General features: G+C 37.9%; 1 protein-coding gene across 1 annotated transcript in view; it reads left to right on the top strand.

Moving 5' to 3' along the window:
* LOC132440325 (uncharacterized) overlaps positions 1-20,370 on the top strand; it is a 74,442-nt gene extending 54,072 nt beyond the window's left edge. The window contains exon 4 of the mRNA XM_069540006.1: positions 20,126-20,370. The gene's annotated coding sequence lies outside the window, so the exon portion shown is untranslated. The remainder of the gene's footprint in view (positions 1-20,125) is intronic.
* Positions 20,371-24,244: the final 3,874 nt, after the last annotated feature.

Here is a 24,244-nt window from a genome sequence, read left to right on the forward strand (position 1 = left end):
AATTAATTTGCTCAAGTGACTCATAGAACTCACAGAAATATTCTATTAACTAGATTAACCGGTGTATTATAAAATGATAAAACTCAGCAACAGCCAGATAGAAAACATGTATAGGACGAGGTCTGGGGAGAAAGCATGGAGCCCACTCTCCCCAAATCTCCATGTGCTCACCAACTGGGAAGCTCCCTGAACCCTGTCCTTGGGGGTTTATGGAGGCTTCAGTACACAGGCGTGTCTGAATAACTCATTGGCCTTGGGCGATTGAGCTCAGTCTTGAGTGGCTCTTCCCTGCCCTGAGGGCAAGGGGGTGGGACTGAAAGTTCCAACCTCTAATCACAAGTTTGGCTCCACAGGCTGCCTGCTCCCATCCTTAGGTGCTTTCCAAAGATCACCTTGTTAACATAACAAAAGGCACCATTATCATCTCATCACTTAGGAAATCCCAAGGGTTTTAGAAACTGTGGCAGAAACTGGGACAGAGACCAAAAATATAAATCTTATTACTCCTAAAGCACAGTTATCTAGGTAAATGTTTGTATCACCCCAAACAGGCAGTAGTCACCAGGGAAAATAAGTTAATTGCCAGTCTTTTCTATTAATTTTTAAAAATCAGATTTAAGAAGAGAATTTTTTGAATGGCCAGTGAAAATGTCTCTTACTTTAGCTCTTACCTTTTTCTACTTATTATTTATTTTTTCAATTTTTAGTTTAGTTTTGAAAAGTGTCTTTAAGTTATTTTAAGGTTAGAACCGAACCTTCCAGGGTTAAAAAAATATTGCGTCACTTGAAAGAGATTATTTTAGACTTAGTGAAATGGATTTGATGCTAGAGAACATGTGACATCATACATTTGGCCTTATTGAAATGATTTACATTATATCAGCTACATTTTAAGTCCAGCAACTGTAACCCAAAAAAAGAAAAAAAAAACCCTACTAATTAAGGCAACTTTGCAGATTGATGGCATTAGATTATCAATTAAGATCTCAGTTTTAAACCAGATTTTTCCTCTAGTGATCCAAGGAACACTAGTTTTATGGTCAGTCTAATTAGTCAGACAGCCTTCTGATTGTTTAGTGCCTTCACTTGAAGTTTGTTAAATATTTTTGAATAGCACCTATGCTCCCTTGGGACATTAGTGAATGTGAAGTCAACAAAAAAGAAAAAAAAGTAAGAAAAAGGATTTTGTAGTAAAATAAACTTGAGAAATCCTGGGTTCAGGAAATTTAAACATGTTTCGTGACTGGAGGACTTTTGAGATGTGGAATGAGCTATAATGTGCTCTGTGAATTTCACTGTTAAGTAGAGTTTGGTCTGAAGGGTTTTTAAACTTTATTTGGCTCTACAACCCTTTGTCAGTGGAACATTTTAAAGGACTCTTTGTTTCTAGCAACTTTGGAAAATGCTGTTCTGGTCTCAGTTAAGCCCTTGAAATCTTAGCATTTGGAAGGAGATCCACACACAAGCTTATCCAATTTCTGGTACAGAAATCTACCATGTATCCATGCTATAGGCTCACTCAGCTGTGGATGAGTATTTTGATAACAAAATGCTCACTCCCCATAAATCAGCTGATTCTATAGTCGGAATGCTGGTCTGTTAGGAGGTTTTAACCTTTTAAGTGCCATTTACTCTTAGAAAATTTAAGTTTTTTTTTTTTTTTTTTTTTTCTGTGGTACGCGGGCCTCTCACTGTTGTGGCCTCTCCCGTTGCGGAGCACAGGCTCCGGACGCGCAAGCCCAGCGGCCATGGCTCACGGCCCCAGCCGCTCTGTGGCATGTGGGATCTTCCCGGACCGGGGCACGAACCCGTGTCGCCTAGCATCGGCAGGCGGACTCTCAACCACTGTGCCACCAGGGAAGCCCCAGAAAATTTTAAGTTTTAAAATATTGTCTATTGGACCTAGATCTGATCTCTGGATTAAGGTAAGTCCTACTCAAGTAAAAGAATCCTTATTTTTCAAGGATGATTTGTACATGAAAAAAAAAAATCCATATACTTCAAATCATCTGTAAATAGTGACTGAAGAGTAATTGAAAATACATTTGAAAATAATTTTCATTTGAAATTTATGTCAAAATATGTTATTATATAAACGAATCCAGTATACTTTCTCTTATAGCCAGTAAAATTTAGGTTAAATTTTAATTAAGCACAAGTGCTACAATTAAAAAAAAAGAATTACATTTTGTTTTGAGTGATTATTTCAGCAAAACTGGTTTATGGGACAGTAAACTGTCCTTCCCTGCATGTTCAATGTTAGCAGCTCAAGCAGGCTAACTCTGGTAAAAATTTAAGTTTTCCAAGGCCTTCTCTTAATTATTTGATACTCAATTGTTTTTTCTTTTACTTCTGTTGTATCTCTTTTTTAAATTGTTAACTACACATCCTCATTTATCAGTGGCTTTGTATGTTTAACCCTGCAGATCTCTGGTATTATTTACAATGGCTTCATGATATTATATCTTTAAAATTCAGAATTTCACTTTAAAGTTGATTTGAATTTTATTTCTATTATACGGTATTATGTTTATGTTATGAATCCATCAGTGAGTAATTTTCTGAAACAGGATGAGCAGTTTGCTGACTTAGAAGGGCTGGAATCTATAGACACCTTAAAATTAGGATGTAGATAACGAATAGTTGGATGACAAGAAACTCTGTTATATGAAAACAGGAATAATAATGAGTGTTTCAAATCTTATCTTTTCTGTTCTTACTTTTCTCCAAAGGTTAGTTCTCGAGTCCTTAATTCTCCATTCAGTATTAAATGATTGACTATTTGCAGCCTTCCCACCATTCTCCCCACTTCTAGGTCTGAGTTGGATAAACCTTTTGGTTTCATCCTTTCTTTGTGAAGTAGTGTTCCTAGTCAAGCCAGAAGGCTGTTCCATTAAAGGTTTAGCATTTTAGTGATTTTAGTAGTAAGGGTAAGGATAAGTGGTCTTCAACCCGTCACAGTCTTCCACCCAACCTTTCTTCAGATGAATTTCCTGCAGTAGAAAAATCAGACAACCAGGCTGAATGATTGAGTCCCTGACTATGACTAGCAATGAACTACTCAGCCCTGGCTTCCTGGGCATGCCATCCTTCAAAAACAGCCTGCCAGATGGAATCTCAGTCCCCTAGCTTGGCATTCAAGATACTCATGCTCTAATCCACCAAAATCCAGTTCCAGTAGTTCTCCCCACTTCTTTCATACAGCAAATATCCATTCACCCAACTGCATTCACTTATCTGGAGTACAAGTTCTTTTCCTTATATTCCAATATATTCCTATTTCATCTGCCTAGGAAGTCTTTCAAATTCTTCACAATCCTAAATCCTACATGGTCTTTACTTTCCTACCTTTACAACTTGACCTTAAGAAAATTTTTGCTTTCCAAGATCTATGAGTCAATCAATCAATAAACCATTAATAAGTTCATAGGCTGCTTCAATACAGTTCTCCTCAATACAAATATAGTTGTCAATCCTTAATAATAACAGCTTATATTTGATCACATAGAAATGTATTTTAACTCACATATTTGTTATCTAAAATGATAGTATAGCACTCTTCATTTTGTTGGTTATTTTCACATGTTTTAATGTCAGTATCACCTCTTTGAAGACTTAAAGTATATGTTGTCCATTTTTTCAGTATTTTAGTATCCTGCCCTGTTTTACATTTAGTGGGTGTTCAATAAATGACGTTGACACTTCACAGAATGGAGAAAATTTTCCCTAATCCTACCTAATCCTACAAGCGTTGACCCTCTCTGACTTTGCACATCACTTGTTAATGGCAGCTGGGTAGTTGTGTTTGATAGAAATTCAAGAAAAAATTTCTACATGTTTCAAGACCAAAGCCACAGTCATATGAGGACCTTAGTCAGCATCATGAATATATTCTTAAACATATACAATGGAGAATTGCACTTTTATGATTTTGGGATGAATCACATGTAAAACAGTCATTCACATTTTATTTATTTATTTATTTATTATTTTTAAATATCTTTATTGGAGTATAATTGCTTTACAATGGTGTGTTAGTTTCTGCTTTATAACAAAGTGAATCAGCTATACATATACATATATCCCCACATCTCCTCCCTCTTGCGTCTCCCTCCCACCCTCCCTATCCCACCCCTCTAGGTGGTCACAAAGCACTGAGCTGATCTCCCTGTGCTATGTGGCTACTTCCCACTAGCTGTCTATTTTACATTTGGTAGTGTATATATGTCCATGCCACTCTCTCTTTGTCCCAGCTTACCCTTCCCCCTCCGCGTGTCCTCAAGTCCATTCTCTATGTCTGCGTATTTATTCCTGTCCTGCACCTAGGTTCTTCAGAACCATTTTTTCTTTCTTTCTTTTTTTTTTTTCTTAGATTCCATATATATGTGTTAGCATATGGGATTTGTTTTTCTCTTTCTGACTTACTTCACTTTGTATGACAGACTCTAGGTCCATCCACCTCACCATGAATAACTCAATTTCGTTTCTTTTTACAGCTGAGTAATATTCCATTGTATATATGTGCCACATCTTCATTATCCATTCATCTGTCGCTGGACACTTAGGATGCTTCCATGTCCTGGCTATTGTAAATAGAGCTTCAAAGAACATTGTGGTACATGTCTCTTTTTGAATGATGATTTTTCAGGGTATATGCCCAGCAGTGGGATTGCTGGGTCGTATGGTAGTCCTATTTTTAGTTTTTTAAGGACCCGACATACGGTTCTCCATAGTGACTGTATCAATTTACATTTCCACCAACAGTACAAGAGTGTTCCGTTTTCTCCACACCCTCTCCAGCATTTATTGTTTGTAGATTTTTTTGATGATGGCCATTCTGACCGGTGTGAGGTGATACCTCATTGCACTTTTGATTTGCATTTCTCTAATGATTAGTGATGTTGAACATCCTTTCATGGGTTTGTTGTCAATCTGTATATTTTCTTTGGAGAAATGTCTGTTTAGGGCTTCTGCCCATTTTGGGATTGGCTTGTTTGTTTTTTTGATGTTGAGCTGCATGAGCTGCTTGTATATTTTGAGATTAATACTTTGTCAGTTTCTTCATTTGCAAATATTTTCTCCCATTCTCAGGATTGTCTTTTCATCTTGTTTATGGTTTCCTTTGCTGTGCAAAAGCTTTGAAGTTTCATTAGGTCCCATTTGTTTATTTTTGTTTTTATTTCCATTTCTCTAGGAGGTGGGTCAAAAAGGATCTTGCTGTGATTTATGTCATAGAATGTTCTGCCTATGTTTTCCTCTAAGAGTTTTATAGCGTCTGGTCTTACATTTAGGTCTTTAATCCATTTGGAGTTTATTTTTGTGTATGGTGTTAGGGAGTGTTCTAATTTCATTCTTTTAAATGTAGCTGTCCAGTTTTCCCAGCACCATTATTGAAGAGGCTGTCTTTTCTCCATTGTATATTCTTGCCTCCTTTATGAAAAATAAGGTGACCATATGTGCGTGGGTTTCTCTCTGGGCTTTCTATCCTGTTCCATTGATGTATATTTCTGTCTTTGTGCCAGTACCATACTGTCTTGGTTAGTGTACCTTTGTAATATAGTCTGAGGCCTGGGAGCGTAATTCCTCTAGCTCTGTTTTTCTTTCTCAAGATTGCTTTGGGTATTCAGGGTCTTTTGTGTTTCCATACAAATTGTGAAATTTTTTGTTCTAATTCTGTGAAAAATGCCGTTGGTAGTTGGATAGGTATTGCATTGAATCTGTAGATTGCTGTGGGTAGTATTGCCATTTTCACAATGTTGATTCTTCCAATCCAAGAACATGGTATATCTCTCCATCTGTTTGTATCATGTTTAATTTCTTTCCTCAGTGTCTTACCGTTTTCTGCATAAAGGTCTTTTGTCTCCTTAGGTAGGTTTATTCCTAGGTATTTTATTCTTTTTGTTGCAGTGTTAAGTGGGAGTGTTTCCTTAATTTGTGTTTCAGATTTTTCATTATTAGTGTATAGGAATGCAAGAGATTTCTGTTCATTTATTTTGTATCCTACTATATAACCAAATTCATTGATTAGCTCTAGTAGTGTTCTGGTAGCATCTTTAGGATTCTCTATGTATAGTATCATGTCATCTGCAAACAGTGACAGCTTTACTTCTTCTTTTCCAATTCGGATTCCTTTTATTTCTTTTTCTTCTCTGATTTCTGTGGCTAGAACTTCCAAAACTATGTTGAATAATAGTGGTGAGAGTGAACAACCTTGTCTTGTTCCTCATCTTAGAGGAAATGGTTTCAGTTTTTCACCATTGAAAACGGTGTTGGCTCTGGGTTTGTCATATATGGCCTTTATTATGTTGAGGCAAGTTCCCTCTATGCCTACTTTCTGGAGGGTTTTTATCGTAAATGGGTGTTGAATTTTGTGGAAAGCTTTTCTTGCATCTATTCAGATGATCATATGGTTTTTCTCCTTCTATTTGTTAGTATGGTTTATCACATTGATTGATTTGCATATATTGAAGAATGCTTTCATTCCTGGGATAAACCCCACTTGATCATGGTGTAGGATCCTTTTAATGTGCTGTTGGATTCTGTTTGCTGGTATTTTGTTGAGGATTTTTGCATCTATGTTCATCAGTGATATTGGTCTGTAGTTTTCTTTCTTTGTGACATCTTTGTCTGGTTTTGGTATCAGGGTGATGGTGGCCTCATAGAATGAGTTTGGGAATGTTTCTCCCTCTGCTATATTTTGGAAGAGTTTGAGAAGGATAGGTGTTAGCTCTTCTCTAAATGTTTGCTAGAACTCGCCTGTGAAACCATCTGGTCCTGGGCTTTTGTTTGTTGGAAGATTTTTAATCACAGTCTCTATTTCAGTGCTTCTGATTGGTGTCTTTATATTTTCTATTTCTTCCTGGTTCAGTCTCAGAAGGTTGTGCATTTCTAAGAATTTGTGTGTTTCTTCCAGGTTGTCCATTTTATTGGCATAGCGTTGCTTGTAGTGATCTCTCATGATCCGTTGTATTTCTGCAGTGTCTGTTGTTACTTCTCCGTTTTCATTTCTAATTCTATTGATTTGAGTCGTCTTCCTTTTTTTCTTAATGAGTCTGGCTAATGGTTTATCAATTTTGTTTATCTTCTCAAAGAACCAGCTTTTAGTTTTATTGATTTTTGCTCTCATTTCCTTCATTTGTTTTTCATTTATTTCTGATATGATTTTTATGATTTCTTTCCTTCTGCTAACTTTGGGGTTTTTTTTGTTCTTCTTTCCCTATTTGCTTTAAGTGTAAGGTTAGATTGTTTATTTGAGTTGTTTCTTCCTTCTTGAGGTAGGCTTGTATTGCTATAAACTGCCCTCTTACAACTGCTTTTGCAGCATCACGTAGGTTTTGCGTCATCGTGTTTTCATTGTCATTCGTTTCTAGGTATTTTTTGATTTCTTCAGTGATCTCTTTGTAATTTAGTAACATATTGTTTAGCCTCCATGTTTTTGTATTTTTTACAGTTTTTTTCCTGTAATTGATATCTAGTCTTGCAGCATTATGGTCAGAATAGGTACTTGATACGATTTTAATTTTCGTACATTTACCAGGGCTTGACTTGTGACAAGTCAATATATGATCTATCCTGGAGAATGTTCCATGAGCACTTGAGAAGAAACTGTATTCTGTTCTTTATGGATGGAATGTTCTATAAATATCAATTAAGTCCATCTTGTTTAATGTGTCATTTAAAGCTTGTGTTTCCTTATTTATTTTCATTTTGGATGATCTGTCCTTTGGTGAAAGTGGGGTGTTAAAATCCCCTCCTATGATTGTGTTACTGTTGATTTCCCCTTCTATGGCTGTTAGCATTTGCCTTATGTATTGAGGTGCTCCTGTTTTAGGTGCGTAAATATTTACAATTGTTATATCTTCTTCTTGGATCGATCCCTTGATCATTATGTAGTGTCCTTCTTTGTCTCTTGTAATAGTCTTTATTTTAAAGTCTATTTTGTCTGATACGAGAATTGCTATTCCAGCTTTCTTTTGATATCCATTTGCATGGAATATCTTTTTCCATCCCCTCACTTTCAGTCTGTATGTGTCCCTAGTATGTGTCTGAAGTGGTTCCTTTGTAGACAGCATATATAGGGGTCTTGTTTTTCTGTCCATTCAGCCAGTCTATGTCCTTTGGTTGGAGCATTTAATTCATTTACATTAAGGTAGTTATTGATATGTATGTTCCTATTCCCATTTTCTTAATTCTTTTGGGTTTGTTATTGGAGGTTTTTTCCTTCTCTTGTGTTTCCTATCTAGAGAATTTCCTTTAGCATTTGTAGTAAAGCTGGTTTTGTGGTGCTGAATTCTCTTAGCCTTGGCTTGTCTGTAAAGGTTTTAATTTCTCCGTCGAATCTGAATGAGATCCTTGCTGGGTAGAATTATCTTGGTTGTAGGTTTTTCCCTTTCATCACTTTGAATATGTCTTGCCACTCCCTTCTGGCTTGCAGAGTTTCTGCTGAAAGGTCAGTTGTTAACCTTATGGGGATTCCCTTGTATGTTATTTGTTGTTTTCCCTTGCTGCTTTTAATATTTTTTCTTTGTATTTAATTTTTGATAGTTTGATTAATATGTGTCTTGCCATGTTTCTCCTTGGATATTTCCTGTATGGCACTGTCTGCGCTTCCTGGACTTGATTGCCTGTTTCCTTTCCCATATAAGGGAAGTTTCCAACTGTATTCTCCTCAAATATTTTCTCAGTCCCTTTCTTTTTCTCTTCGTCTTCTGCGACCCCTATAATTCTACTGTTGGTGTGTTTAGTGTTGTCCCAGAGGTCTCTGAGACTGTCCTCAATTCTTTTTATTCTTTTTTCTTTATTCTGCTCTGCAGTAGTTATTTCTACTATTTTATCTTCCAGGTCACTTTTCTGTTCTTCTGCCTCAGTTATTCTGCTATTGATTCCTTACAGAGAATTTTTAATTTCATTTATTGTGTTCTTCATCATTATTTGTTTGCTCCTTAGTTCTTCTAGGTCCTTGTTAAGCGTTTATTGTATTTTCTCCATTCTGTTTCCAAGCTTTTGGCTCATCTTTACTATGATTACTCTGAGTTCTTTTTCAGGTGGACTGCCTATTTCCTCCTCATTTGTTTGGTCTGGTGGGTTTTTTCCTTGTTCCTTCATCTGCTGTGTATTTCTCTGTATTCTCATTTTACTTAACTTACTGTGTTTGGGGTCTCCTTTTTGCAGGCTGCAGGTTCGTAGTTCCTGCTGTTTTTGGTGTCTGCCCCCAATGACTAAGGTAGGTTCAGTGGGTTGTGTAGGCTTCCTGGTGGATGGGAGTGGTGCCTGTGTTCTGGTGGATGAGGCTGCATCTTGTTTTTCAGGTGGGCAGGACCGCATCCTGTGGTGTGTTTTGGGGTGTCTGTGACCTTATTATGATTTTAGGCAGCCTGTGTGCTAATGGATGGAGTTATGTTCCTCTCTTGCTAGTTGTTTGGCATAGGGTTTCCAGCACTGTAGCTTGCTGGTCGTTGAGTGGAGCTGGGTGTTAGCGTTTAGATGGAGATCTCTGGGAGAGCTTTCGCCTTTTGATATTACGTGGTGCCGGGGGGTCTCTCGTGGACCAATGTCCTGAACTTGGCTCTCCTGCCTCAGAGGCACAGGCCTGACACCCTTCAGAGCACCCAGACTCTGTCAGCCACACGGCTCAGAACAAAAGGGAGAAAAAAAGAAAGAAAGTAAAAAATAAATAAAATAAAGTTATTAAAATAAAAAATAAAAAAATATTAAAAATTTTTAAAAATTAAAAAGTAATTTAAAAAAGAAAGAAAGAAGAGAGCAACCAAACCAAAAAAGAAGTCCACCAATGATAACAAGCCCTATAAACTATACTAAAAAGCAAAAAAACAAAAGACGTACAGACAGAACCATAGGACAAATGGTATAAGCAAAGCTATACAGACAAAAATCACAGAACGTCCACCGCCTCAATTTTGGGATGATTCATTGTCTATTCAGGTATTCCACTGCTGGGATAGATTTCCCTTTTTCTTCTTTGTTCGCACAGCTCCTGGGGCTCAGCTTTGGATTTGGCCCCGCCTCTGCGTGTAGGTCACCTGAGGGCGTCTTTTCTTCACCCAGACAGTACAGGGTTAAAGGAGCAGCTGCTTCGGGGGCTCTGGCTCACTCAGGCCGGGGGCAGGCTGGGGTACGGAGTGCGGGGCGAGCCTGCCGCAGCAGAGGCCAGCGTGATGTTGCACCAGCCTGAGGCACGCCGTGCGTTCTCCCGCGGAAGTTGTCCCTGGAATTCGGGACCCTGGCAATGGCGGGCTGCAAAGGCTCCCGGGAGGGGAAGTGTGGACAGTGGCTTGTGCTTTCACACAGGATTCTTGGTGGCTGCAGCAGCAGCCTTAGCATCTTATGCCTGTTTCTGGGGTCCGCGCTGATAGCCGCGGCTGGCGCCCATCTCTGGAGCTCGTTTCGGCAGTGCTTTATTAATCCCCTCTTCTTGTGCACCCCGAAACAGTGGTGTCTTGCCTCTTAGGCAGATCCAGACATTTTCCTGGACTCCCTCCCAGATAGCTGTGGCACACTAGCCCCCTTCAGGCTGTGTTCACGCAGCCAACCCCAGTCCTCTACCTGGGATCTCAGCTCTGAAGCCCGAGCCTCAGCTCCCAGCCCCCACCTGCCCTGGCAGGTGAGCAGAGAAGCCTCTGAGGCTGGTGAGTGCTGGTCAGCACCGATCTGTGCGGGATGCTCTCCGCTTTGCCTTTCGCACCCCTGTTGCTGTGCTCTCCTCCGTGTCTCCAAAGCTTCCCCCCACCCACTGCTCCCTGTCTCTACCAGTGAAGGGTCTTCATAGTGTGTAAACTTTTCCTCCTTCACAGCTCCCTCCCAAAGGTGCAGGTCCCATCCCTATTCTTTTGTCTGTTTTTTCTTTTTTCTTTTGCCCTACCCAAGTACGTGGGGAGTTTCTTGCCTTTTGGGAAGTCTGAGGTCTTCTGCCAGTGTTCAGTAGGTGTTCTGTAGTTGTTCCACATGTAGATGTATTTCTGATGTATTTGTGGAGAGGAAGGTGATCTCCACGTCTTACTCCTCTGCCATCTTGAAGGTTCATTCATATTTTAAATACTCTTCAGAGCACAATTTTTAAACTTCTATTTCTCGAAACATAATTATTTAATAATTAAGAGGTGTCAAAATATTACAGTTGGTTTTTCTTGTCATTCTGTTTGTTTGTTTGATTCCATATTGTATCTTGGAGATTTTGGGGCAACTTATATTCTGTAGCAGTATACAGTATATATGCACAATGTTTTAAAAATCTGATGTATAAATATTGAGTTTTACTGTCACCTAGATGGCAGATATGCAAAAAAATAAATTCATTAAAATATTTCTAATGTCCTGGTTTTAAAATAGGGAGCACTTTGTCAATGTTCATCTCCTCACATAGTCATAAAGTTTCCTACTTTAACAAAAGTCACTTGGTTCTCTGCGCACCAATGAACTTGAATGTTAAATTTACAAGTTCATGCTAATGTGTTCTCTGCTAAATTTGGGAAATTTTCTTTCTGTGTGTCCATTGATATTTCACTATTTATCATGGTGGTGTAAATGCTTGGGTTAGCTTGACCTAAAGGCATCCAAATTCATGGAAATGAATGTGGAAATGGGACGATATAATTAAATATCACAATTAATGGGCTTGATGCTCCTATTTCATTCTTCACACAAACATATTAAAAGTAGATTTTTTTTTATTACGTAAGACTTGGTTCTATATATAGTTCAGCCAGAAGTAAAATTATTCCTAAATCACCCTGTCTCTCAACCTAATGCATCAGCTTCAGCCTGTACACATAATGACAGTCAGACCTTGATTGGCTTTTTTCTCTTCCAACTGGCGGTGTAGACAGCAAACAGGAACCCTGTCTGAGAAGAGTTTGTGTATAGACCCAGAGAAAAATTTTAACATGGCACTGTTGTTTATGTTATGATCAACCAAATTTATTGATCCAGTCATTTATTTATTTGTTCTTACAAAGTCCTGTATTCATCCATCCAGCACATTTCCTGAATACTTACCATGCACCAAATACTGAAAGTACAGTAATAAGCAAAACAGACATAGCCCACGTAGTCCCGGATTTCATAATTTGGAAAGCACAGCTGGACTAGAGTTACCCTTAGGAAAAATACGTTCAAATATAATTAGATAATCACACAAATATGTGAAATGAATAATAAACATATGATGCTGTAAAAGCAACGAGACCCAGTATTTTCAGGAGGTCAAAGAAAGGCTTCTTTGTGTCAGTGGCATTTGAACTGAGATGGGAAGGACGCATTAACTAAACAGTGGCGGTGATGGGGAAAGTAATCACTAGCTATCTGACCTCAGAGAGGTTACTTAACCAGTTTATGCATCCGTTTTCTCATCTATCAAATGAAAAGGTTAATAGTACCTACTTTATAGGGTCTGGTGAGGATTTGGTAAGAGTTTAGGACTATGTTCACTACATGGGCTCTATGTAAATATTACATATTGTTGTTACATGGCATTTTTACCCATAGTTTGCTAAGTTAGAAACATACTGAAGAAAATAAAAATACTTAAATAGTACTGAATGTTGATTTCAGATTTATTCAAAGTAAGATGCAAGTGATAAATAAAACTTTCCATACAAAAAGTCACAATTCAGGTAGGGAGACAACATGGAAAATGTTGAAAGCGATGAAAATGATGATGTGAACTGCTTACAATATATGCATTATGAAATGACACCTAGAAAAACTGGAAATCAATGAAGTTGTGTTAATTGCTAGTTTTTCTGGAAAGGGAAGATGGATGCTTGCAATAAACTTAAATGAAAGGTTTTTAAAAATGGTGCCCTGGGAACAGAGAGGCACAAAAGCATGCTCATAATTTTGTGGCTTGGGCTGAAGCATTTCTCAAATGTCCTTGAAAGTTTCCAAAGACAGTCTTTCCTCAGGAAAGTATTTCTCCTGTGAGTAAATGATGTTCTTGCCTAGAAATGAAATGCAGTAATATATTACATTGCAAGTGAACTGTTAGCAAGACTGGCAGCAGAAGTTCAGAAACAAATGTCGCATTGCAATCTAGAGTTTGAGGCTCTGTATCTGAACTTCCATAACTTCTAAAGGGATGCCCTTTGTATGAAATCAAAATAGTCCAGAGAAGAATTTTGACTTCTCTTTACTTAACTATTAGAAGGATTTATTTGGAATTATTATTGTGTCATGCATGTTCTGCCTTAAATTTTCTGTGGTTGAGTTGCACAATTGATAAGCTAAGGTTTCTTTCCACCATAAAAAGGCTCCTTTTAAGGAGTCCTATAATAATGACATTTAAAATACTTGCTTGCTTTTGAAGAAAGCTTCATGCTTTCCAAAGTGCTTTATAAACGCATTTCTATGAGGCAGGTGGAACATGTCCTGTCAACAGTATTTTACAGAAAAGAAAATGGAGGCTGTAAAGGAAAGCTGCTTGGTCGAGGTCATTCAGTGTGTTAGGCGAGTTTTCATCACAGGAGTACTCACAGTTGAGCAGGGAATCCAGCAGGGAAAGCTTAAGGCTTTAGTCTATCTTTACACACGTATTTTTGCATAAATGAAAAATTTACCCAAAATGAAGTGCATTAGGTACCTAGTACTGCCTTCTTGTTCCTTAGCGTCTAGTGAGGGATATAGACTGAGCATATTCTATCCCAATGAAGATAACTTAGATTTTTCTGAGGATGATCACTTGGGCTTCAGAATCTGAATTCCAGCTTGACCCCTTACATGAAGGAAGTTACTTAATCTTTCAGATCCTGTTTCTCCATCCCTTAAATGGCAATTTGAATGCTGTCTTATATGTTTATTAACTCATTCACTTAACAAAGCACCTGCTAGATCTCAAGTACTCTGCTAAGAAGGGTGAAGCTTTTCTAGGAAGCCAGAAGGCATCCTTCAGTGGATAGCGGAGGTCAAGAGAGGTTAGAGTTAACATTTGAATTTGACAGTGGGAGAAGATGAAAGGTTCACACGGCAAGGAAAAGAGAAAAAGACTATTATACAGGTTAAAGAGCTAGACCTGGAGATATTTGGAGTGACAAAATTTCTGAATTTTGATGTACCATACTTCCTGCCTCAGTTTCCACATCTTGGAAATGGGAATAATGATTAAACATGTTTCACAGTATTCATTTGGTAGAGATTAAATGAGGATTAAATAAGCATGGAAAGTGGCATAGGACAAATTTGATAAATTATTATGTATGGAAGTGTGTATAAATAAAATCAATTGCCATGACCCCTCTTCGTACCAAGTGATCACAGCACGCTTTAATTTTCTAGCTGAGTCTGGATATGGATTCGTAACTTTATTCAAACAGTGTATCAGGCACCACTTAACCTTTGGATTGGCTGGAAATTTTTGCTCCTCTGCTCTACTACAATTTAATTTTAATTTTGGTTTTTAAGGTACATACATGGGTATAAATAAGAGTGTTAAAGAAATGTATTTCAGATTTTAAATTCAAAAATGTAGAAAAACTTTCTTTTACTATTTTTCATTTTACCTTTGGGTGCACTGATCAGCTACTTTTTCTTCTGCACCCAGGCAAAAGGGATTCTGAAGAAAACACTTTAAAATTTTGATTTCATTTATAAGATAGTGGGAGCCGCTGCCTGCTTGATTTACATTTGTGCTCACCTTCCACTTTATGTGGGAGGGGGCATACGAGTAAAGGAAATTTTTATATGATTTCAAGTTATTTAATTCCTGATATTATATTTAGCCATGATAGAGTGTTATGATTTGCCTACAACATCCATCCTTTTCTTGTACCTTAACCTTGTTCAGAGAGGACTTGTGCCTGTTCTGCTTTGAATTTCTCAACCAGTTCAGCTGCTAAAATCACAGGTGAAGCTTAGTTTCTGCTGATTTAATCCACCCAATCGAGATAGAGTTTCTCATTTTATTCAGCAAATATTTACGATGCCTTAAAAAAATATTTTTAAAAAATGCATGGTCTTATTTGCTAATGCTGCTGGGAATTAATTAAGTTTTAGGTTCACAGTAAAATTGAGCACAAGGTACAGAGATTTCCCACACATTCCTCTGGTGGGAATGTAATAAATTGGTACAGCCACTGTGGCAAACAGTACGGAGGTCCCTCAAAAGCTAAAAATAGAATTACCATATGATCCAGCAATCCCACTCCTGGGCATATATCCAGACAAAACTATAATTCAAAAAGATACATGCACCCCAATGTTCACAGCATCATAGAGGCGTTATTTACGATTGCCAAGACGTGGAAACAACCTGAGTGTCCATCAACAGATCAATGGATAAAGAAAATTATATATATATATATAATTTAAATTTATATATTTGCATACATATATATATAAATACTACTCAGCCATAAAAAAGAATGAAATTAATTTTGCCATTTGCAGCAACATGGATGGACTTGGAGGGCATTATTCTAAGAGAAACAAGTCAGACAGAGAAAGATAAATACTGTATGATATCGCTTATATGTGGAATCTAAGAAATAAAACAAACTAGTGAATATAACATAAAAGAAGCAGACTCACAGCTATAGAGAACAAACTAGTAATTGCCAGTGGGGGAGGGGGGAAAGGCAATTTAAGAGTTGGAATTGGGAAGTGGGAAGTACAAACTATTTGGTGTAAAGTAGGCTCCAGGATGTATTATACAACAGGGGGAATATAGCCAATATTTTGTAATAAATGGCAAGTAGTCTTTAAAATTGTATAAAAATATTTTCTTTTTTAAAAAAGATACTTCTTAGCTGATAGAAGCTTTAGAAGTCTACAGAGGCAGGTAATTTTTAAATTGCAGCATATAACTTCTGGAGCCTGGCTGACATTCTCATAGGAAGCCGCATGAAAATTACTTTCAAAGGCAATCATCACCTTAGCTTGCAGGAGCCTGTTCCTTCAGTGTGTATTAGTCCATGGTGCATCCTTACTTTGACTTATCTGTGAGGTTCACTTCTCGCCCCCAGGAACAAAGCCTGCAGAGGGGCAACTTGTTTGGCTTGGGAGCCTGCCCAATATGAAAAGTTTGCAGGCAAAATCAGAAAGAACAGCTGCAGGAGGAGAGATGAGGTTTGCCGACAGCTAACGATTCAGAAAGCAATTTGCATGAGAGCCTTCTGCTTAACAGGAGGCAGCATGTGCAGGGCAATGGTTTACCATCCACTGCCAAGCTGGTTTCTACACCCTGAGTCCTCTTTCCATCAAAACACATGTCCTGAGGGAACGCCCAGCCACCAGCTTCCACTTACCTGAGTTAGCAGGACCTGCCATCTAGAATTTCAGAGAGCTTTTCATTTATTAACTCACATGAATCTACTTTATCCTGAGGCTCTGGATACTAGTCCCATACAAACTGATTTAATAACAAACATTTAAGTGCAAATCCAAGGTCATCTAGATAATATTCTTTGACAGCTTATTGCATATGAGGCACTGCACTGTGCACTTTTTATACCATATCGGACTTCATAACAGACCTCTGAAGTGGGTGGTTAAGTTTCCTGCCAAGGGATCCATACACAAGAAACGATCATCAGAAAAGACCAAAGTATTATTTATTACTAGTGAGCTAGTCGCTGTTACTTCATTTTGGAATTCTAATTGAGGCTTTCCTTCTCTCACTCTCTTGCCCCCAAATCACAGATGACTAGGTCATGGGACAAGCTTAAGCTAACATGCCTTATTCTGTGAATCATAAGCTGAGCTACTGGGACAGAACCATGTGACACGTTTGTCCCTTTCAAATGTAATAATTCTACCCATTGCTCCATAGATGTTCTGGTTACTGACCAATAACGTTAACAATTCCTCTTCCAAGAATAGGATGGAGGGGAAAGGCACTGGATCTCCTATGCCTCCCAAACATGTGAAGGCCAAAGCATGGTGGGAGGAGAAGCATATCGCTTTGTAATATGTTTTATTCCCTGTTTTGTAGATGTGCATATGGAAGATTAGAAAGGCTGAGTAACTTGTCCATGTCATGTAGCCCATGCTTTTAACTTTTTTATTATACCACTTATCCTTCTCACCTATCAATTTGCCTTTTATACTGATGTCCTGAGAAACAGACCACTGTATGGTATAGAAATGAACAACCATAAATAAGCTGGAAATGCATTTCTATTTACATTAACTAAGATAGTCACTTGTTTCTTTTAAGTGAGGTCCTCCACCTTTTTAGGGACCTGAGTAAACTAATGATGTGCTTCCATTGATTAAACAAGAATTCTCCAATATTCCATAGAAGAATCATACATTTCTTTAAGCCCTGTGTATGCTTCTAGGGTTTAGATTCTAAATCAAATAGGTTTCTGTTTTTCATTAAAAAAAACGAACACAGGATTTCACTTGTAAATTTATTAACTTTTTTTTTCTGTCTAGCAGCAAGCAGTGACTATTGTTGGGTTGGTGGACATAGTAGAGATGGCCATTCAGAAAATCACAAAGTTTAGGAACTCTAGCATTCATGTAGCTCAGAACTGTAAGAAGAGACCAGAGGAAGATCAACATGCTTTAAAGTATATTACAAATCAATATTGAAATAGAGCTTAACATATAATTCATCTGGAAAGAAGCTCAGAACATAATTGCCAGTTATTTAATATTCTGGTCAAAGACAATGGAAGCACTATTAAAGTATGGCATTTTGACTGCTATTGGAAAGGTCAGGTTTCAAACAGCAGTGCACTAGTTGTGCTCAAAATGACTAAAGAATGATGAATAATTAAGTGAAGAGGAAATGGGAGACCTGCACTCTAATCTTGTTTTAGCCATTGATGGGAATCATGTGGACTTTAAGCCCATCACACAGTCATTTACGACCTTGGCTTTCTCACCTGTAAAATGAGGGAGTGACTATAGTTCTTTAAGAATCCTTGATGATCTTTAGCGCTATGATTCTAGAAGCATCTTGATTTAATACAGTTTGAGGATTTATGTCTAAACTCTAGCAAGCAGAAAAACGTTCTTTTATTTCTAAAATGGACTTGACATTGCGTTAACAGAGCAAATGAAATCTTTTGAAGATTGTTCAAAGAATCACCAACTTAAAATTCATCTCCATTGTTGGTTTTTATTGTCTGTTTAACTTTTACTAGATCTATAATAGTTCTATTTATTTTCCTTTGCACCTGGACTGGCAGCCTGTGTGGTTGGAGAAACACATCACCACTTCTTTTAGATACTTTGTTATCAGAGCCAACTCTGTAATCTTTGCTCTGCCCGTGAATTATTTATTTAATTTGATGTGTTTTTTCCTGGATTCATAGAATTTCCATTTGTCATGATGCTTCTTTCCATTTATGGGACTGTAAATACAGCTGACTAAACCTCTCTAGTGGCCGATACATATCAGGTCTTTTGTGTGAAGGATGCTAGCTAATCTTCCCGTTCATAGGCTGACTACATTTTTATTCATTTGCTTTTTTTCTACTCACCCCTGACAGTAGTATCTGTGGAATAAATAAAATAATGATACCTACTACTTATTTAACTCAGATCAGAAAACTTGACCTTTTCCTAATTTTTTACATTTGCTAGCTTTGTGGCAATATGCACCCCTATTTTTCTCTGAATCTCAGTTCACCCTCTACATGGGAATAATTGCGCCTACCATACAACGTGGTGATCATAAAAGAAATTCTGCCCATCTACTACCATATTGGGGAAAAATATTTGGATTGACTTTGACCAGACTTGGAGGCACATGTTTGCAGTGGCCTGTTTGAAAATACTGACTACATGGGGTACAGTGGGATACTCTGAAGCCACCTTACAGAGGTAGATAATATCTCTCCCAGGGCATCAACGCTAAAAGTGAGAAGCATTTTGATTTCTCATCAAGAAAGAAATGTTCTATGATGTTAATGGTTCTTAACTTTTGGTGATTCATTAAAATCTCCTGGGGAGCTTTTGATAATCTTAAAGCCCAGCCTGTAATTTATACCAATTAAATATGAATTTCTGGGGGTTGGACTGAGGCATTGGTATATTTTAAGGTTTGCAGGATGTAATGGTTAATTTTAATTGTCAACTCTCAACTATATCCTGAGATACACAGATATTTTGCTAAACATTATTTCTGGGTGGGTCTGTGAGGGTGTTCCCAGATGAGATTAGCATTTGAATTGGTAGGACTCACTGTCCCCTGAGTCTTGTTTTGTAATACAGAGAGGGACCCACAGTTACATAGTAAATTGACACCCGAGACTTGTTCTTTTTTCAGCTAGAAGTGGAAAGGAGAAATATCTTTCACTGAAGCAGAGAGTAGAGGTATAAGTGGGGAAGACAAGGTAAAGAAAGAGAAAAGAAAAGAATCCATTTAGAGAAGACTTGCTCTTGGGGCAAGCCCTGGACATATAGTCATTTATATATCCTATTTCAGGATACATTGCATGCTTTACTGTAAGTAAGCATTTAATGATTTGTCTTCCACATACTTTGCTTCATTAAAGAGATTCACTTCTGCTGGCATTTTGTTTCATGGGATCCCAGGCCCTTAGCATAGTCCCTTAGTAAAGTATTTGTGGAATGAATCAGTCAATATGTCCTCAAACTCAGTACCCTTCTCAAATCAGTTACCTGCTTTATACCATAACTGAGATTATATTATCATAGTGTTAGGACTCAAAGGGAAATATGATCTCGATTTTAGAAGTTGACGTCATCTGTTTTATCACCTCATCCAATGTAAGAATTCATGCTATAAAAGTACTGGTAATCTGGCCTCTGTTTGAGCACTCCTCGTATCTTGAATGCTCTACTTGGTGAGTTAAGTCATCCAGCATACGAACAGCTATAATTTCTACAAAGTACTTCCTTATAGTTGCCTTCCTGAAGCATGTCACCCATTGGTCTTAGCTCGACCTGATGGAGCTACAGAGAAAAATATTTGAGTTTCAAATACCTATGTTTGCACGTCACATCTTTGTAGTCCATTATCACACAACTGAAGTCTACTTTTCTTCAGGAAAACATCTGTTTTTTCCTAAAAATCCTGTGAAAGTATGTCTAGGCCCTTCCCCATCTTGTTTATTGATGTTTGTAATAAATAAAACTATTTATTTCATGTGGCTATCTGAAACATCAGTGATTTACATGTGTTTCTTTTTTTTTTTAACAGATTTGTGTGTGTGTGTGTGTGCCCATGATGAAAACATCATTAAAGTAAAATATCATGAATAGACTCTTAAGAAGCAGAGTCTACTGAAAGTCCTGGAAAATATGAAAGCACTAATATTCATGGACAGCTCTACACTCTGAAAGTTACTCCAAATGTTGTTGATCTCTCTTTTGTCTAGGAGTTTTACAAATTTTCTACCATGATCATTTGTTAGTTTTATAATTACATAATAAAGGCATTCCATCATACAATCTTTTGTTATCCATTGCAGTTTTAAAACTATTCCTTTCCTTGTCCTCAGCAGATATGTCATAGATTATTAGTACACAAGCAAAGACTTTCAACGTAACAGTACTTTATAGTGAGAAGAACTATACTGAGCTATCTCTATCCTAAGACAATGCACTAGGAAAGCACTAGGAATTCTTAAGCACTAGGAATACAGAGACGATCAAGGGGCAAGTTCCTTGCCTTCGAGTATACATGATCATTACAGCAAATGCTTAAATAGCACTTAGTGTGTAACTCACCACAGCAGTCTTATTATCCTCCTTTTTAATAGTTGAGCAGAGGAAGCCACAGGGAAGTCATAGGGTAAAGCCAGAATTTGAACCTAGGTAGACTAGTACACTCTCCACGGCTTTAACTACTACATTAAAATATATATATATATATATATATGTTTTATATATATATATATATTAAAAAAAACTGCAAGTATTCCAAAGTTACAAAACACTTATCTACCAAAACTCAAAAAGGAGCACACAAACTTGCACAGAAAATAAACATGTAAAAGTTCATAAATAAACCACAATATAACCTGCTCCACATAATATACTGACTGCAGTGTCCTGGGCCCCTCCCATCCTTAGGTAGCTGGAAATTACAACAAAATAATACTTTTCACCTTTGGAAGCCACACCATCTCTCATACCAACCAACCAATTACTTCCTTAGAGGGAATAGGAAATTAACCTGAATATCATAAAAAAATATACATATATAGCATTACTGATGTAGAATCTTTGTTTAAAGACAATAATTTCAATAGCAGAGGGAACGTTACCATTGCAGGCTTCCGATAACCTCTATATTTCTCAGATTTCATGCTAAATCATATAATGCCATATTGTGTCTGAAGCTATTTTTTCAATAGTCCATTTTCTTAAATGGACTAGCAATGCCGTAAATACTGAGGAACATTTTGGCTCCCAAATCCTAAAGCCATTCTGATTATGCCTGGGTGATCATGGGGACGTCATCGGAACTACCAGAGGACTGGCTGAAATACCAGTGTTCTGGCCAGCTTACAAATCAGAAATTATACAGAATCCAATTTTATTTTTTTGTTAAGTAATTCCTATGAGGCTTTTGGGATGTCAATGTAAAGTCCTTTCATGTGTAATCTTTATCCATTAGATAGGGAACAATGCCAATCCCCGTCATAAATACTTTCACAACCTGACACTGAAAATCCACTGTAGGGCATAGGACCTGCAAATAGGATGTGAATCACACACATCCACTCATTCAGACAATCCACAAATGTTCATTTTTAAGTCTACTATATGCCAATAATGTACCGGCCTCTCAGATGCTAGACCATGCTAAATGCTGAAACAGACATACTCAGTTCGGGCCCTCCTGGAACTTATTAACTACAGAAGTGCCTTCGTTGTAAATGGTCAGGTCTCAGCCAATGCTATTATCATCAGCAGGTGACCAAAGGATAGAGCTTGCTTTCTAAACAAGCTCCACACTCTTTGCTTTCAACATTTTTGCTTTCCTTCAAGGCACATAATCCAGTGGTCAGTTTCTCCCAGTTAGTGAGGTTTGGGGAAAAGGTACCCAGTGAACAATTCCTTGTGGCCTCACTCTTTCCTCACACTCTCCTCTGTGGTTTTGAGCTAAAGAGACCTGGATTAAAGTCACTTGCTTTAACCTTATTATTTTAAAATACGGCTGCTCCTGCTTTGAGGATTTCCACTGGACCAATACAGCAGCAAAGCAGCACTGAATCAGAAGCAGGTAAATTTCAAAATGACAGCTCTAAACATATCCACTCTCCTTTTGTTCTCCTCCTATCCCTTTGCTCTGAACACCTCTGCCCTGAGGCTTTGCCTTTACCCTTCTCTGATTACTGCTCCAAAAGGGTTTCCAAGAGCGGGGAGTATTTATGGTTTCATTTGCTCCCAAGTCCTTGGTGGAAAAGGATGCTTGCTTCCTGGTTCTTACTAATTCCACACTCACATCATCAACACAAAAATCATCATTAAAAAAAAAATTTCCTCAGCTTCATATTTCTTCTGGGCCAACACTGAAAGAATATTTTCAAAGAAACAATATCCTCTCTCCTTTGCTCTTCTGAGTTTCACGTTCTTACCTCCAGTCTCATTTTCAACCCTTATTACAGGATGCATCACAAAAACAGAAGAAAGTTCTTTGTGCTGTCCTGTACCAGCTAATTATTCTAATTTGTTCTGTCTCTACCAAACAGAATGCGAAATCAACACAAAGGCTGATTATGCGACCTCTTCCAAGGGAATGGTCTGAGAGTTGTCTATTTACTAATGAAGCTCAGTGTGTATTAAGGGTTGACTGAAACAATCATCAGGAATTTTCATCCCTTAAATTAGTCTTTTCTACCAGATGCACATCTTTCATTTCGGATAATATAACTTGTAAGTTCAGGATACAACTGGACAAAAGAAAAGAAAAAAAGGTAACCAACACAACATTTGCAGTAATAACACAGTAACAGCTATCATCCTTCCCTGAGGAATTCAGCCTACTTTATGGACACAATTTAGTACAAACTCATAAGAAAGCTAACAAAGCCCCAAACCACTTCACAAGAGCATAGAGAGGTAAAGGTCAGAAATTATTACTGCCAGACCCAGCAGACAATGGCACCTACCGGAAAGAGCACAGGACAGGAAAACCTGGAAGCCCGTGTTCCAGTTTCGGTTATTCCTGTAAGCATTAGTACGATCTGAGTGAACTCAGCCTGCCCTGATAAAAACCTACATCATCCTCTCAGTAGAATGAAATGCCACATCTGAAAAGTTGCAGATCTCTGTAGGAAAGAAACAAAACTCATGCTTTCCAACCAAAATGGAATAATTCTGTCAATGGAGACAATAAAAATCTGCCATAAAGCAATTGTTTACTTGAAATCTATCTTTTGTGGTATATTTATTGGGGTAAGGAGTGTAAGCAAATCGTAATTAGAGTTACCGATTATTCCAGAAATCAAGGTCATTGAGTTCAGATTCCAACTTTGACCCTGACCCAGGCTTACAGAGATGTAAGATGTCCCAATACCTCATATCCAGCATACATGGGAGAAACAAGGTATGCAGACAGATCCTCTTATAAATATCCCATATGTAGTGGTTTTAATACAGGGTCTCAGATTCATTGCCATTCTTCGCATCCAGATGTGGGCATTTTCCCTTGAATTTAGGCAGGCTTTCCATGGCTTCAAACAATAGAGCAGGGGTCAGTAAATTATGGCTGGTGGGCCAAGTCTAGGCCTCTACCAGCTTTTATAAATGAAGCTTTATTGGAACACAGCCATGTTCCTTAGTATATGTATTGTTTGTGTCTGTTTTCACATCACAGCAGCAGAGCTAAGTAGTTGCAAAAGAGACTGTATGGCTTGTAAAGCCTAAAATATTGACTGTCTGACACTTTATGGAAAAAGGTCTCCAACGCCTGCAATAGTATATAATGAAAGTGATGCTATGTAACATCTAAGACTAGGTCATAAAAGGTCATGCAGCTTTTGCATGATTCTCGTGGAATGCTTCAACCCTGGACACTCATTCTCTTGGAATACTCTATCTTGAATCCTAACTACCACGTTATGAGAAGTCCAAGCCACCTGGGCAGCCATCTATAGGCACTCCAGTCAACAGTCCTTGTTGGGCCCAGTCTTCAAGGGCCAGACATGTGAATTAAAATTATCTAGATGATTCCAGCCCCAGCCATCTGAATCCTCATGAGCTGAGGTTCCAGACATCAGTCATGGAGTAGCAACAAGCCATCTCCTCTGTGTACTGTTTGAATTGCTGACCCACAGAATCTGGGCACATATTAAAATTTTTGTTTATT

Source organism: Delphinus delphis, chromosome 17 (genome assembly GCF_949987515.2).
Source record: "Delphinus delphis chromosome 17, mDelDel1.2, whole genome shotgun sequence".
In the NCBI taxonomy this organism is placed as follows: Eukaryota; Metazoa; Chordata; class Mammalia; order Artiodactyla; family Delphinidae; genus Delphinus; species Delphinus delphis.